General features: G+C 35.1%; 1 non-coding gene across 1 annotated transcript; it reads right to left on the reverse strand.

Moving 5' to 3' along the window:
- Nucleotides 1-7,922: 7,922 nt before the first annotated feature.
- On the reverse strand, nucleotides 7,923-8,029 carry LOC121206420 (small nucleolar RNA R71). The gene has a single exon (XR_005901471.1). It is a non-coding gene; the product is annotated as a small nucleolar RNA R71 (small nucleolar RNA).
- Between the last annotated feature and the right edge of the window lie 7,181 nt (nucleotides 8,030-15,210).

The following is a 15,210-nucleotide window of genomic DNA, read 5'->3' on the forward strand; positions in this document are numbered from 1 at the left end:
ATACATGAAAATGATGATACATGATATATGGAAACATGAGATGATGATATATGAACATGAAATTTACTTGATGAATATGGTCATTGTAACACTCGGGTTTGTGCAAGTGTACACAGTCGTTATCAAGTAATAAGTAAGTATCGAGTTATCGTCTCCACAGGGATTGTATATGTGCTAAGTCACTTAACTATAAAAGTGTATTAACAATTTGATAAATAAAAACAATATAAATGAGAAGTGATGAAAAATTAAGTATATGAAACTAAATGCAATGATCCCTAATGCAATTTATCCTAAGTATGCAAACTATATGAATGAGATATATTTTAGCAGAATTAACACAATAAGCAACAATTATAACATAAATAAGCTAGGACGATTACTTTAATTAAACTTAAATTATTATCAACATGCTTATCAATATTCGGAAAAACATTCCATGGCAACTCGATCTTTCATGAGTTTGGAAACACGTTAGGTCCTTTCGGAATCCTTTACTTAGTAAATACGCATTTTACTGATCTTTATTTACTAAGGGTTTCTTAGTATTCATGCGAGGTAACAGGGACATGTTGGGTTTGAAATAGTTTAATCACACAAATCTAAAAACTATGCAGATAACACAGCCTGGTTAGAGATGTTATGCAACCTGCAATTTAATCGGGTTAGGATCTAAATTTAGCATGCACATTTCAATTATGCTTCCATTAGTCGTCATCTGGTTAGGATTGCTCAGCTAATTCAGGTGCATTTCAAACACGTATGAACAAAATACAAGCTTGATTTTAATTGAAAATATGATCGATTGAGGCATAAATATTATAAGCATGAATCAAATAATTATTATTAAATCAAAGCAATCATCCTAGCTTAAATAAAATTAAGCTATCATTGTTGTAAACAAGAACAAAGAGCACATAGAAAACATTCTTGAATTAAATTAAAGTAAGAAAGATTAAACCCAATTCAGAGTGGCAGTCACCCAAGACTTTGACTGATGAAGGCTCTTTCGTTCCTTCGCTTTGCTCCTTTGTTGATGGCTCTCCGAGGTGGCCAACCAACGGTTCTTTAAGAGGCTAATTTGCTCAAAATCTTTATGCAAAGATGATGATAGGCATGAGGGCTAAGAAATCTAAGAGAATTGAGAGAGGAGAGAATGATGAATGAATGAGGGATGAATGAGGGATGATTGAAAAAGTGAGAAAGGGGCTCTTATTTATAGGTGAGGCATGGGAGCTAGTTTGCTAAAAATAGGAGTGTCCATCTTTCAAAACTCCTTCCAAGGGTTGTCAGCCATGAATTGAGGAAATGTGTTGATTTTGCTTGATTCTTGGTCAATTTGAGTTCCACAACAACTCAGGACTAAGACTCATTCACCAGCAAATCTTCGGGCAAATCTCTGATTTCTTCAACTCTTTAAGGACCTTGTGTAATTAAACCAAAAGATGGTTTATGAACCTCCATATTCAGCCGAATTTTGGGTTGACTTGACCCTCAATTTGGACGGTTTTGTAATCAAATTAAAGCTCTCAGACCTGTCCGAGAATAAATCAATAAGTTAGAGGACCAAAGAATTAAAATTTACCAACTTAATTAAATTAATAAAAACCTAAATTATTAATGAAATATTTTAAAATTAATTATTAAATATAATTTTATATATTATTATTCAATTTAATCATGCATGGCCCACTTTATGTCATAAAAATATAATATGCTCAATTTAATATAAAATAAGTCATTTTATGCATGAAAACTATAGAATAAAGCACAAAATCACATTTTAATAATTTCTATGTCCTGTTTCCATATTTTCACATATTTCATTAATTTATTAAACAATTACTTGGTTTTAACAACAAATTTAAGTAAAAAGGTGATAATTTATATAGGAAAAATCCTATATATTTTTCAGCTTACACACCCCCAAACTTAAATCATTGCTCGTCCCGAGTAATGTTCATGCACAACACAAGGTCTCACTAAAGCAAAATTGCTCATTGATCTTCTTCATTAACAAGTAATTCATATGCAACCATTTTGAAAATTTTATACTAAGTTTCAAGGTATGTCAGCATGAATCATAGTATGTATATACGTCACAGTCATATATAATATTCTTTCATTCAACATAATTTCTCATCAATCAAGCAAAACAATCAGAAGGCTTATTTATAATCTTTATATGTTGAACTTAGGACTTCCTCTCCACTATTGTCGGTGACATAATCATCAAATCAATAGGTCTTTTATAAGGTTGTAATGGGGCTCGGTCAAAGGTAGGGATTTTAAGAGATGGGATATTTCAGTTTCAAGATCTTAACCTTTAACTTTGTCTTGGTTTTCTCGTAATATGACCTTTTTCTTTACGTGAACCTTTGGAACACCCCCAAACTTATTTTGAACTTAAGCTCATACATTTTTTCCCTTTTTGAAGACTGAGCAAACTTTTCTTCGCCCTTTTTTTTTATATAAGCATGAGCACATACATCTTTATGAAAATTTCCTCAAATGTTGATTACCAAGACAACTTAAGTTAAGATAGGTGCACAAAATTAGGATAACTTACAAAGATGGTAATGTGGCTTGTAATGTAGGTTCATTGCAATAAACAGGCCTTTAAGCTCAAAATTATAGTTTCAAGGGTCTAATATCATTAGATGGGCTTGAAAAGGCTCAAACGATCCAAAGAAAATGGTGCCTATATCATTTTAGATTTTTATGTCTCTTAGGATTTCGCCTCAAGAAAGTTACTAAGTCAATCCTAAAGATATAAACCTTCATGCATGTCTAATCTCAAAAGAAACTAAATTTTCATGGCAAACATTACCGAAGACTAAGATCATACAATCATTTCGTTCTTCATGATAGCATACAGTTATTTAGCTAAAATCATCATTCATGCTTGCATACAAGCTATCTTATTACAATGAATTTCTCTAAACATTCATTTATTAAAACATGCTCATGAAAGAAATAATTGAAACATACTTGAAAATTTGAGCAGCAATTATTTGCCTTACCCCCTTTTTAAAAAGAAGCAATGTTCTCATTGCAAGAACAAAGTAATGAATGAAAACTAAACACCAAGTAGGGTTAAAAAGAAAGAAAGGTGAGTCATTAAGACTGCTTAAATACCAAGTCATTCCTCATAATCCAATCCTAGACATGTTCATTCCCATTACCACATCACTTAGTCTTTTTCTTTCTAAAGGAAGCATTTATTCATGCTTGCTATGTTTTATTTTGAAAAATTTAAATCCTAGTTACTAAAGAAACAAATTCCTAAAGACCTAAAATAAATAAATAAAAAGACAAGAATCTCCCCTTTATTCTTTTGACTAATTCCCCTTGTCTTCTTTAGCTCCTTCTCCACTTGTATAATCAGTATCGTCCATCCATGTCTTAAAGATAGCATCTGGGAACTCAGGAACAATAGTGTTGGAGATATTCTTAAAAGTATTTCGAATCGAATCATCTCTAATTTTTGCATATTTCTAGTAAGTTTGTTGTTGATTGTGCATGAACTTGCACATATCCATCAACATTGACAACTCTGATGTCCTTGAAGTACTTGCAGAAGTCGAAAAGGGAGTTGTATATTCAGGTTCAACACTTAGCTTGACCGGTTCTTCTTCTGGCTCAACCTTTGGTTCAGGGTCTTCAACTGGTTCTTTATCAGATTCTTCTTCTTCGGTGTTTGAAATTGATTCAGTTTCAGTTTCGTTAGTTGACTCCTCAGCACCTAGCCCAATTGGTTCTTCTTGCTCACCTTGATTCAGCTCATACACCTTCTCTATTAACCTTTCTAGATCATGACTTGTAATGCACTCTTGGACATATTGCCCCTTCAAATTCGCTTGTGTTTTAACACGAGCCCTTAAGCAAAGTGAAGTGATTAATGATGGGAAATAAGCACTTCCTATCTTCTTTTTAGCACAGTCATAAATCTTCTTGAGAATAATTTTCCCAACATTAATGGACTTTTCTGTCAAAATTGCATATAACAAGAGCATTCATTCCATCGAGATGGTGGAACTGTATGAGATAGGCATAAAACTATAGCGAACAAAATAAAACCATACCTTTGCTACTAGTTTTAGGTATTCCCTACGGTAAGAATGGCTCCCATAATTTCGTATAATCCATTGGGTTCCCAGATTTGTTACAACATCAAGCACTTGTTGAAGAAAATCCCAATTGATGTTGTTCATCAAAGGGTAGTACTCATATTCTTTAACATTAGGTAAGTTAAACAAATCATTGATGGACTTAGAGGTAAGAGGTACCTTTTTCTTCCGAACGATGACCTCAGTGGCATCTTGTGTGGTCAACTTGCATAGAACTCTCGAACTAGTTCATCATCGAGAAGTGAACGAGCATCACAAAATCGTTCCCACTTGAGAGCATTGATTGTCTTTCTAATTGGCATAGGGACAACCATCAAATCATTACTCTTAAAGTTAAAACTTTTTTCTGACATCATAGGTTGATGCTTGAAAATTGAATCAAATCTCCCTTTCACTTCGTCATCGATCACAATCGGGTTTTCAGGAGTAGTCTTTGACGAACTAGTTCTTTTGCGAGACATGGTATTTTCCCGAAAATGGCAAAGTTCTGCTTACAGGGGAAGAAGAGAGATCGGCAAGTGGGTAGGATTTGCTTGGCAAACGTGCGGTAGCAATGGTGGTGTGTGGCGACGATAATGGCTATGTGCGACAGTGACGTTAATGCCCCAATAATTTCTTTGCGGTGGCAATAGGAGATTTCGACAAAGGGGAAAAGAATTAGGGTTTCTTTTGGGATTTGAGGTTGATGGCACAAGAGAAAAGTTTAGGGATTTTTTTAGGGTTTAAGCAAATTGCTTTGAGGGATATGAAAAATAGTAGAATGAAGAGGGGTTTATATAGGGAAAATTTAGGGAAACATGTAGCACAAACTTAGCTACATTAGGGTTACTTGGGCGGCAAGCAATGGAAGTGGCGGCAATAGGTGTGGAATTTTTCCACTTTTTGCTGTTTTGGCCTCAAATTTAGACTGTATGTTACTAAAGAAACTGATTAGTACTTGGGCTAAATTTGACCCCCTTTATTAACATAAAAATTTAAAATTTAAACAAAACAAATGAAACTAAAAAAAAATTTAAATCTTAATTAGAAAATTTCCTCTCAATAAATTACATTAAATTAATTCCTAGGAAAGGTTAGAGGAGTCACAGTGGTCCTGCTTAAGTTCCAATCTCCTTAGATAGAATTACTTAAATGTACTAAATTAAGAAAATAAATCATAATTATTTATTTATTTACAAAACAAGTTTGTGAAAAATTGGAAACACGAAAATTTACGCATTTTTATATACCCTTTTTTTTTTGCTTAAAATCATACCGTTTCGATTAAATTCTTGTCGAAAAATAATGAATTTTTATAAAATAATTAAATTATACTTAAAATATGAACATGATGAATTTTAGTTAAATTTATAATTAATTTTGAGTAATTTTGGTTATTTTCGACAGAATTGCGCAAAAGGCGAAAAATGACTCGATAGACACTGCTTCAAGCACAAAACCGAGAAGCAATTTGAAGTATCAAGGCGAATTAATTTCCAGCCGAAGACGGTCCAATTATGTGTATTAATTCATAATATAATTAATTTTAATTTATACCGAATTTAATTTGGGATAAATAAATTAATATTAATTAATTATGAAAAAAGTGGTCCAGTTGAACCGAACCGAATGAAGTGAACCAGCCAAAGATTGGGCAGCCCAAAACCGGCCATATGCTGACCCAAATCAGCTTATTAGTTGATTAATTAAGCTTGCAAAGAATCCCTTGAAGTCTTGTCAAAGTTGCATTCAAACCCCTCCACAATTGGTGGATTTTTGGATTTGCCCCAAGCCATTTTCAGCAAAGCTGAAAGCATCAACGTTGCCATATATGTGGCCGGGCAAGGGGTGGCTCTTTGGCTGCTATTTTTATCAAATTTCAGCTGCCACACTCAGCTATAAAATCCCCCCTTGGCTGATCATTCAAAGCATCTCATTCATTCCTTATTCATTTCACAACACTTCTCTCCTCTCTCATTCTTTTTCTTACATTTTTCCATTTCAATTCCCTTGCTCTTGTGCGGACTTCTTCCCTTGGAAAAGGGGTGTTATTCAACCATTTTGGCATAGAAATTGAGTGTTCATCGAAGCCTTGATCGATGAGGACAACATGAAGGAAGAACGGAGCAACCAACCGAAGCCTCGGAAAACCACCAGATTTGATTCTTGTTTCCTACCTCTTTAATTTTTGTTGTTGTTATGATGAACATATCTATGAGTATTTATGTTGTTGGAATGGTTAATTTAATCAGGTTAGCTTGAATTTAATTCGTGTTGGATTGATTGCATTTTGTCTTCTTAAATTGTTAAAATTGTGCTTATGTTGTTATAGGCCTCGGTAAAATGCTTGATTAAGTAAAATCATGCCTAAGTTATTCTTGCATTACGACTGTGAGGTAACTAATGAATTAATTATTTAAACGGACTAAAATTGTAATTAATTGACACAGTACTTGACCAGTGCATGTTTATTCTTCTAAGGTAGCTGAAGGTTAAATTAGCAATAGATCTGATGATATTATTGCCTTGCATAACTTGCAAGATTATTGTGATTAAACTGTTTCAAGGTAGGGATACACTGTTACCTTACATAGTCTTTTTATATGCTTGTTAGATTTAATTAATCATTTGAATTGACATAGGGATATGCAAGAGATTAGTTCAGTTTAATGAGTATGTATGTGCAATAACATGTTTTCTTACTAGAATCTATTTAGTCGGTTGAATTGTCATAGGGATATGTCAAGAGATGAATGGATTTTGGTATGTATGTATGTTCATAAGTTAGAAAATTACCGGGTTGCCGTGATTTTATTCGTAACAATATAAACATAAGTTTAATAATTCTAAGATGAAAAGTGTAATTAATCTAACACAATTATATCATCTTGATTAAATCTTATTTTGAAATCGTGCATTAGAACTTTCTTTTACTTCATTTATTTATTTATTTTAATTTTCTTAAGTTTTTAATCACCCTCTTTAAACAAAATATTTTTATTCACCAAAGTTTTTTAAATTGCATTCATAAATAATCCTTTTCACAGTCCCTGTGGGTATGATAACTCGACATTTACTTGTCACTTTATTACTTGTTGCGATTGTGTACACTTGCACATTTCCGTCATTCCAAGTTTTTGGCGCCGTTGCCAGGGACTATTTTAAAAAGTCATTATTTGTGAATTTGTTAGTTTACATTTTGTTTTTTTTTGTTTTTTTTGTTTAATTTTTAACTTAATTAATTTTTCTGTGATTATTTCAGGTGTTTATGAGTATTGACCGAATTATTGACCTACTCCCTGAAGACCCTAAGATAGAAAGAACTTTTCAACAGTGAAGAAGACAAGTAAATCAGAGGAGGATCGAAGAGATGAACTTCAAAAATCTAATCCAAGTAAATGCAGCAAACCTTGCTCAAAATCCTATCCTTATTGCAAATGATAGGGATAGAGCTTTACACAGTATGCCGTGCCAGTATTTAATGATTTTAATCTGGGTATTAGGAGACCCGAAATTGAGGCACAACAGTTTGAGCTAAAGCCAGTCATGTTCCAGATGCTTTAGACAGTGGGCCAATATAATGGAATGCCTACCAAAGATCCTCACCTACACTTAAGACTATTCATTGAGGTAAGCGAGTCTTTTAAGTTAGCCGGAGTACCCGAAGATGCATTACAATTGAAGTTTTTCCCATAATCACTAAGGGACTAAGCTTGAGCCTGGTTGAACTCATTGCCATCGAACTCAATTTCTACATGACAAGACTTAGCAGAAAGATTCTGTATGAAGTATTTCCCACCTAGCAAGAATGCTAAGTTGAGGAACGAGATTACTGCCTTCTAACAAATGGATGATGAGTCCTTGTATGAGGCATGGGAAAGATACAATGAGTTATTACGAAAGTGCCCTCATCATGGAATCCCACATTGCATCCAACTTGAGACATTTTATAATGGTCTCAATGCTCACACGAGGATGGTAGTGGACGCTTCTACTAATGGTGCTCTCCTTTCTAAGTCTTATAATGAGGCTTATGAAATCATTGAGAGGATTGCCAGTAATAATTACCAATGGCCAACCAATCAGCAGCGTCAGGAAGACGAGTTGGTGGATTACATGAAGTAGACGCTCTTACTTCACTCGCATATCAGGTATCATCAATATCCTCAATGCTTAAAAATCTTACTACTAATGGGTCTAACAGTTTTGCAGCACAGCCACCAAATCAATTTGAAAATATAGCCTGTTTTTATTATGGGGAAGGACATTTGTTCGAAGAATGTCCATCAAACCCAGAATCTATGTACTACATAGGTAACCAGAACTGAAACCGAGGAAGGCAAGGACTGCAATCCAATTTTTATAACCCATCGTGGTGAAACCACCTGATTTTTTCCTGGAGTAACCAAGGAGCTAGAACTAGTAATACTTACACCCAACCTAGATCGACCTAGCCACCAAGTTTTCCCCAACAAGTTTAGAAACCAACCCAAGCTGAACCATGCAATGGCTTAGAAAATATGTTGAAGGCATACATGGCCAATAATGACACCTTAATCCAAAGACAAGAATTTACATTGAAAAACCTAGAAAACCAAATGGGCCAGCTTGCAACTGGACTCAGGAATCGACCACAAAGGTACTTTACCTAGTGATACGGAAAATCTGAGGAATCTGGGGAAGGAGCATTGCAAAGCATTAACATTGAGAAGTGGAAAGATAGTAGAGCCCAACACCATTGAAGCTGAAAAGGAGCAACCTGATGCTTAAGAATTAGAGGAAGTTCAACCGAGTGTTGAAATTCCTGTTTCACAAGAACTAGAATCTACAAAACCCGGCAAGGTAATTTCAAAACCAACTAATTTTGATCAACTAACAACCCTGTCAGATACAAAATTGCCACAAAAGACGAATCAACCAGTTCCAGTAAAGAAACCACCACCACCCTACCCTCAAAAACTTTAAAAGCAGAAGCATGAGATTCAATTCAAGAAGTTCCTAGATGTACTCAAGCAACTTCATATCAACATCCTATTGGTTGAAGCAATTGAGTAAAATCCAAACTATGTCAAATTCATAAAGGATATCCTGTCCAAAAAATGAAGACTTGGAGAATTTGAGACGATAACTCTGACGATATCTTCAAGACAAGCTACCCCCAAAATTGAAGGATCCTAGATGTTTTACCATACCTTGCAACATTGGAGCAACATATTGTGGTAAGGCACTATGTGACTTGGGTGCGAGTATCAACTTGATGCCTATGTCAATATTTAGAAAGTTGGGGATAGGTGAAGTTAGACCTACTATGGTTACACTTCAATTAGCAGATCGATCCTTAGCACATCCAGAAGGAAAAATCAAGGACGTATTGGTACTTGTAGATAAATTTAACTTCCCTACTGATTTTGTTATCCTAGACTTTGAAGCAAACAAAGAAGTGCCAATTATATTAGGAAGACCGTTCTTAGCAACCAGAAGGACCCTTATTGATGTGCATAAGGGTGAGCTTACTATGCATGTTCAGGATGATCAGGTAACATTTAACGTTTTTAAGTCTATACGATTTCCTGACACAATCGATGATTGATCTGTAGTATCCGATTTAGAAGATTTAGTAGTGGAGAAGGAGCTCAACTATGTTGAGGATCCATTGGAACAAATTTTGACATCAGATCCCCCGAATGATGAAGAGGAGGATGAATACTTAACGTTGTTAGAAGCTAATCAAAGGAATTTAATCCGCAATCCCGTTTTGAATCTTTGGAATTAGAGAAAAGGGATTATGCCCAACCAAAAGCGTCAATCGAGGAGACAGCTAAATTAGAACTCAAGGTACTACCATCACATTTGAAATATGTTTATTTAGGAAAGATCACTTTCCTTTGCCTTTTTTGGACCAGATGCTGGATAGACTGGCGGGGCAAAACTACTATTTTCTCGATGGATACTCGGGGCATAATTAGATTACAGTAGCACCGGAAGATCAGCACAAGACAACAATCACCTGTCCGTACGGTACATTTGCATTTATATGCATGCCATTTAGTTTATGTAGCGCACTTGCTACATTTTAAAGATGTATGATGTCTATTTTTTATTGACATGGTTGAGAAGTATTTGGAAGTTTCTATGGATGATTTTTCAGTATTTGGAGATACGTATGATGATTGCCTAGCCAATCTAGCCAAGGTATGAAGGCGATGCGAAGAAACAAACCTAGTACTCAATTGGGAAAAATGTCATTTCATGGTACGAGAAGGGATTGTTCTAGGGCATCAGAAAATGAGACATGGAATTGAAGTAGATAAAGTAAAGGTAGATGTTATTGAGAAACTCCCACCTCCAACATCTGTAAAAGGTAGATGGGCCACGTCGGTTTCTATCGAAGATTCATTAAGGACTTCTTCAAAATTGCTAAACCCTTATGCAAATTATTGGAGAAGGACTCCACGTTCAAGTTTGATGAGGAATGCTTAAAGGCATTCAAATATTTCAAGATTCGATTAGTTACGACACCCATAATAGTCACACTAGACTGGGATCTGCCATTCGAATTGATGTGTAATGCGAGTGACTTCGTGATAGGAGCTGTTATGGGCCAGCAAAGAAACAAAGTTTTTCATCCCATTTACTACGCAAGTCAAACTCTGACAGGAGCTCAACTGAATTATACGGTAAGAGAAAAAGAGTTACTTGCTGTTGTGTTTGCTTTTGACAAGTTTTGATCTTATCTTGTTGGTACCAAAGTGACTGTCTATACAGACCACTCGGCAATTATGTACTTACTCTCTAAGAAAGATGCTAAGCCGAGGTTGATCCGATGGGTACTTCTACTTCAAGAGTTCGATCTAGAAATTCAAGATCGAAAGGGAGTGGAAAATCAAGTAGCAGATCACTTGTCCAGATTGGAGCCGCAAGAAGAGAACTCTCCTCTTATACCAATTCAAGAAACATTTTCGGATGAACACATACTAAAGGTAAATCATGTCCATAATACCCCTTGGTTTGCTGATATTGCTAACTATTTAGCTTGTGGTTTGATGTCGATTGATAAGACGTATCATCAAAGGAAAAAGTTTCTTCATGATGTAAAGTACTATTTCTGGGAAGAACCATACTTGTTCAAGAAGTGTGCAGATCAAATGACCAGGAGATGTATGGCAGAAGATGAAGTACAAAAGATTCTATACCATTATCACTCAGCTCCAAGTGGGGGACACTTCGGAGGTACTCGTACTGCGGCCAATGTATTACAAGCCAAATTCTTTTGGCCGACACTATTCAAGGAGGCATATGCTTACATAAAGAGTTGTGATCGATGTCAAAGATTGGAAATGTCACCAGTAGAAATGAGATGCCTCAAACAAATATCATTGAGGTAGAATTATTCGATGTTTGGGGCATTGACTTCCTCGGTCCTTTCCTTCCGTCTTTTGGTCATAAGTACATCTTGGTAGCTGTAGACTATGTGTCTAAGTGGGTCGAGGATGAAGCTTTCCAAAAAACGATGCTAGGGTTGTAATAAAGTTTTTGTAGAAACACGTGTTCACAAGGTTTGGAACCTCAAGAGCTATTATCAGCGATGAAATGTCCCATTTTATGAACAAGGGGTTGAAATGGTTGTTAGATAAACATGGAGTGAAACACAAGGTCGCTACAGCTTACCATCCGCAGACGAATGGGAAAGCTGAACTAGCAAATAAGGAGATCAAAGGCATACTTGAGAAGGTAGTTTGCCCGAACCGACGAGATTGGCCTGAAAGACTAGATGGTGCTTTAGGATAGCTTGTCATCTGCCCTTGGAGTTAGAACACAAAGCTTACTGGGCCCTTCGACAACTCAACTCGGATCTTAAGCTTGCTAAAGAGAAATGGATGCTCTAACTTAATGAGCTAGAGGAATTCCGAACATTCTCGTACGAAAATGCCAAACTACTTAAGGAGAGACTTAAGAAATGGCATGACAAGCACATTCGAGTTCGAGAGTTTGAAGCAGGTTAGCAAGTCTTGTTATTTAATTCCAGATTAAAGTTCTTTAATAACATCTCGAAATAGGGCTTAAACGGGATAGTGGTTGCGAAACCATAAATATGAGGTAGAAAAATTTATTTTATTATCATTTTAAGGTCTACGACATGATTGCATGATTGTGTGAAAATTTCGTTTAGAAATTTTATCGATAGAGGGTCCAATTTGATATTTAAGACTAAATTGCAATAGTTGTAAAATGTGTGTTCTAGTTCACAAAGGTACTAAGTACTTGTGAGTAATGGGTTTTTAAAGTGGAGGTCCTTGGATAGTAATTAGACCATTGCACTGGTTTGGACAAAAATACCTAAAGGAAGATAAAACACCATAGTTTTTAATTAAGGGCATTTTGGTTATTTAGTTATTAAAATGAATTTAAAACAAAATTAAAAGCCAATTTTTGTCCATCTTCAACCCCTTGGCCGAATTTCACATGAGGAAAACATAGCTAGGGATTTTCAAGCTTCCAAGATCGATTATCAAGAAGAATGAAATCCGGAGTTAGACCTGGGAAAGAAAAAGATAGTGGACTAAATTGATATAGTTGATCACATTTTGTTTCAAGGTAAGTTTGTGGTAAATAAATGCAATATTCTATTATTTTATGTTACTGTTGTTAATTTCCAGCATGTGTATATTTATTTTATGAAATTATTCAAAGAAGACTCAAGCATGAATTGACGGAGAAGTAATTTCAGAAAGTCCAGGTTGAACCTTAGGAATGTGTAGGATACAAATGTCATGAAATTAGGTTTTAAGGATACCATGTAAGACTATGTCAAGACATGGCATTGATAAGTTTCTATACGGCAAAGGTCCTATGTAAGACCATGCCAAGGCATGGCATTGGTGAGTTCATAAGGTAAGGATACCATGTAAGACCATATCGAGACATGGCAATGGTAAGTTTTAAAAGGATACCACGTAAGACCATGTCAAGACATGGAAATGGTAAGGTACCCGTGTATCCTTAGTATTCCAAGTGGTTCAACGGGAAAATTTAAAGAGAATATTAAGGTAAGGTAAGGTAAGACAAGTTATACTAAAAAGGTAAGACAAGTTCATGCTAGAAGAGCAAAGGTAAGTATATAATGTTCATGTATGCTTGATAAGGAAAAAGGTAAGTAAATGTATTAATAAATTTGATTAAGTAAGTAAGTATTTAAGTAAGTGAGTAAGTGCAGAAGTTTAAAATATGTCTATGACAATTAATGAAGTTACATTAAGTAGTATCATGCCAAGTAGTAAGATAATTCTTATGGGATAATTCTTATGGATGTTGTTATTTATTTGCATGCAAACTTACTAAGCTTAATGCTTACCCCATTTATTTTTCTTCTTTTTATAGTTTTGTCAAACTAACTCGGGGATCATAAAGTACATAGGAGGTTCGGGCACACTATCACAAGGATTATTTTGGTATAGCTAGATGTTTCATTTTGAGTATGGCATGTATATCATCGTAGCCATTTTGTGTGTATGATCTTATGATATGGCTAATGAATGGTATGTAAATGCTTGATAATGATTAGCTATTGGAATGGCTAATCAAGGACGTGTTTGGTGTTATGTATGCCTAAATGCTAGTTATTCCATGGAAATCATGAAAAAGGTGAAATTAGCTTTAAAACAGTATCGGACAGCAGTAATGATGTGAATTTGAAAAATCACTAAAAATAGTATAAATGGATTTAGATAGTGAACAAGATATAGAATTAAATATTATTGAGTCTATTTTCATATGAAAGAAACATAGTAAATAAAGGAGTTGTATTTTATGAGATATTTAAATTTTGGTGAGACAGGGTCAGAGTGATTTTTGAATCCCCTCTTCTGACTTTAGAAATTCACTAAAAATTGTAAAAAAATAATTAGGAGTTGTACTTTATATGTATAGATTCCTTGTTGAGTCTAATTTTAAGAGAAATAAGAGGCATAGTTATTTGAATTCTGTATAGGAAGAAGATTAATTGGTAGTGAACAGGGGTCAGAGTAGCTGAACACTGAAATAGGGGAAACTTTAACTAATAAACTGTACTAATTGACTTGACTAAAAATTCTGAAAAAAATTAGTAAGAAGATATACGAGTCTAGTTTCAGATAAAATTTATGGATTTGAATTTTGAGTTTTGTAACTCGAGTTATGATTTATTTAGTGACTATGATGCAGATGGACAGTTTATTTATGAAAGATGAAATAAATTGTTTTGATTTGTTCAAGTGATCGGAAAATTTCTATTGATTTCGATTTGTTCCTGAACCGTTTCAATTTGATGTTTTAGGGTCTCGAGGACCCTTTTTACGGACATAATGAATGAATGAAACTATATTAATTTTAAAAGCAAATTTTTATGCCCCAAATTAGTACGCTAAGTCTGGTAATGCCTCGTGCTCGACTTCGGCGATGATCTCGGGTAAGGGGTGTTACATTTTTTGGTATCAGAGAAAAGGTTTAGTCGATTCTCAGAATATTTAGTATGAGTAAGAGTCTAGCTATACATCCCATACTTATATGTTGATAGTGTGACGACTCCTAACAATTTAAAAATGTTTTCTTTTATAGTTATCGATCCTGAACAAGCTGGTGCAGATGATGTAGAGAGTAACGCGTCGGCTCTCGCAGAAGGGACACTGCCACCAGATAGTAGTGAAAGGCCCATTACAGTTAGTCAGGGAGGATGGGCTTGAGAAGCCTTCTTCCAAGCTATGAATGAATGGTTTGCCGAGTTCGTTTGTACGAATCTGGTGGTTAGACCTCCACCCTCTCATGATCATCAGACCACCCATGTAGCTCCCCCAGTCACAGGTACGGTTATAAGAGAAAAGCCACCAGTTGATAAAATTATAAAATAATGAGCCGAAGAGTTTCGAGCTACAAAAGATGATGATGCAGAAAAGGCAAAATTTTGGCTTAAGAATACTATCAGAGTCTTTGATGAGTTATCCTGCACACCTGAGAAATGTATGAAATGTGTTGTATCACTTCTTAAAGATTCGGCCTACCATTGGTGGAAGACACTTGTATCAGTTGTACTGAAAGAGAGAGTCACTTGGGATTTCTTTCAGGAGGA

This window comes from Gossypium hirsutum, chromosome A01 (genome assembly GCF_007990345.1).
Source record: "Gossypium hirsutum isolate 1008001.06 chromosome A01, Gossypium_hirsutum_v2.1, whole genome shotgun sequence".
In the NCBI taxonomy this organism is placed as follows: Eukaryota; Viridiplantae; Streptophyta; class Magnoliopsida; order Malvales; family Malvaceae; genus Gossypium; species Gossypium hirsutum.